This window comes from Limulus polyphemus, unplaced genomic scaffold (assembly GCF_000517525.1).
Source record: "Limulus polyphemus unplaced genomic scaffold, Limulus_polyphemus-2.1.2 Scaffold2511, whole genome shotgun sequence".
Taxonomy (NCBI): domain Eukaryota; kingdom Metazoa; phylum Arthropoda; class Merostomata; order Xiphosura; family Limulidae; genus Limulus; species Limulus polyphemus.
In genome coordinates, this window is record NW_013668121.1 from 157298 (window position 1) to 160438 (window position 3141).

Consider the following 3141-nt stretch of genomic DNA (forward strand, 5'->3'; position numbering starts at 1 on the left):
TCTTTTATCAAGGAATAGTGGGATTGACCGTCACATTATAACGCCCCCATGGCTGAAAGGGCGAGCATGTTTGGTGTGATGGGGATTCGAACCCGTGACCCTCAGATTACGTTTATAAAGAAAAGGTGCTGAATTAAAACCCTTGCTTTTATGTTTTTAATATTCATAGATTTTACATTATCTTACATTCTAAGAATTATATTTAAGTGATATGTTCGGATATTAGCATAAAGTTAGTCAGAGATTATCTGTGCTAGCGTTGTCACTAATATTCAATTTACAGACTGGAGTGAAGGCCGTTAATCAACAACACCCACCGCCAACTCTTGGGCTACTTTTATCGAATAGTGGGATTTGAGTGTCACTTTTACTCTCCCCCAACCCCAACCCTCAAAGTGATGATGCAATTTTACGACAACGGGACTCGAACATTAAAACTGTGGATTCTTATTCTGGCTTGCTAGACATTATGCTACGTCTTCTGTCCCGGTTCTTCTGGACTGGTCTTTCATGACTCAAAAGCTCAACATGTGTTGCCTAGTTATAGACTATCCGATGTGTCACTAAAAGATTTTCGCACATGTATAAGTTTGATTCTTATGCACTCAATGGGTAATGATTATTATATTGCGACGTTGAAATCGTTATGTAGTATCTTATTTTTTCAGAGTCAATCTTAAACGTTTAAGTTGAAAAAAAAACGTTTCGTAAACCAAGAAGACAAATAATTATACTATTAAATTTATATTGTTGTTGTTTTTTAACTTATATTAACAATTAAATGTAACACATGTACATTGTTGGCAGTTTTAACTACATTGAGGAACTCAAGTCTCAAAAACTGAGTATTAAAAAGAAGAAAAAAAACAGAAAAGGAGCGCCCCTGGTGGACATTTATAAATAATGATGTTGAATCTAAGTTTCAAATGGACAGCAACTGTCTGTTGTAGAAACCCACAAATGTAGAGGACGACGTTTCGGAAGTCTTCCGCCTTTCGTCTTCAGGCGGAAGACTTTTGAAACGTCGTCCTCTACATTTGTGGGGTTCTACAACAGACAGTTGCTGTCCATTTGAAACTTAGATTCATTATGAATACTCTGCCTAAACAACCTATCAATAATGATGTTATATCCTTTCCATTTCTAAATAGACATTACAAAACAAACAGCATAAGAACAGCTGTATGGATAACCACGATGTACAATCAATATACACGAATGTTGAAAGCATTCTCTCAGAGAACAATGTTTTACCATCAAAATGCTATGCAAATGCAAATACTTTAGAGAAACCTATTTTTATAATTTTTGTTGAAACCGATGAGTTTGTCCCCCAGTGGGTCAGTGGTAAGTTTGCAGAATTTCAATGGCAAAATTCAGTTTCAATTCCACGCACTGGGCAGAACGCAGATAGCCCACTTTATAGGTTTGAACTGAAAAAAAACAACAACAACAAATACAATGTCAGGCAACATCAACAAATACAATGTCAGGCAACAATAACAAATACAATGTCAGGCAACAATAACAAATACAATGTCAGGCAACAATAACAAATACAATGTCAGGCAACAATAACAAATACAATGTCAGGCAACTGAAGGAATTGCTGTGTAATATTTCATTAAAATTCTTGTAACCGGTTTGAGTATGAAATGTATTATCTAAACAGAATAACTTTTTCAATTTTAAAACAGACTGGCTTCATAGAGATTGGAGGTTTGTTTGACTTAGCAAAGAGTCAAACAACGGGTTATTTCCGATGTATTCGCTGGGGGACTCAATCCCCAAATTTAACGTTATAAGCCCTGAAGTTTTCTGCTAGTCATTGGAGGACAAACTGGTTCGTTTAAAAAAAAACTATTTATAGGCCCATACCCAAATATTATTTAAGTTTCAAATGTTCCACTTTCTGGCTAATAAAATCAAACACTTAGGTTCAGGACTAAAAAATAAAAAAATAAAAATCAAATGAATATTTTTTGAAGAGGAATGATCCAAATAAAATATAGATATATATAATTAAATGATTTTCCTAAAATGTAGGAAATACGAGCCCTATAACCCATCAACTTTGGGTTAATTCAAAAATCCAATCTCGCTAAATGTTAGATTTTTTCAATAAACATTATGCATTCTTAGACTATTTTTACTTAAATCTAAGGAGTCTCTTTTGTTCCTTTTTAGTTCATCTCGCTGTTTGGATAATACGTGTAAGAAAAGAACTCGCTAAAATTAAAATAACTTTAAAGCAATGCACATTTGGAATTGTAGTTACGATAAAGTTCAGACTAAAGCTAATTAAAATGGAAATGGAAATTTCCTTTTTATAATTGAGATATTTCTGTCCTGTCGAACTTATATTTCGGCGTAATTTAAAGTAAAATTCAAAATATTTAACTAAAACCGCGCTTTTGGAATAACTTTTTTTTGTATGTTTTTGACCCTATACTAGAGATTTATTTAGCATTTTTAGATAACTAGTGTGTTCCCATTCGGTTTGGAAGAAGTTTGGTAATGCATAAACATATTTCTTTATGGATTAATTACCATAAATATATCGTGACCAAACTTTTTTTTTTTTGTATAACAATTACGAAAATTTAGGATTTATCAGTTCTGATATAACTTCGGGACTCGATACTTGTGATCATTTTGTTTGCCAGCATACCAGGTATTAGTTTCTCAATGAAACTAGGAATGGGCTTTGAGAAGCGATAAGTTATTCAAAAATGAAAGTTCTAGAAAGTTTAACCCATAAAAATTAATTATTATATCCGCATTGCATAATGTTAAGAGCCTAAAGTCAAGTAAATAGTGTTCTAGAGCTATTATTTATAAATATCTTATAAAATATGGTCACACAGTCTGGTATATCTCAAAGTAATTGCGAGTTCTCTTTTTAAAAAAACAACAAAAACTTTCGAAATTAAAATGTTTCGTTTACTGGATTTAACAATACTATGTAACAAGTTCGTGGCAGTAACACACAAAATGTTTCGTTTAGTGGATTTAACAATACTATGTAACAAGTTCGTGGCAGTAACACACAAAATGTTTCGTTTAGTGGATTTAACAATACTATGTAACAAGTTCGTGGCAGTAACACACAAAATGTTTCGTTTAGTGGATTTAACAATA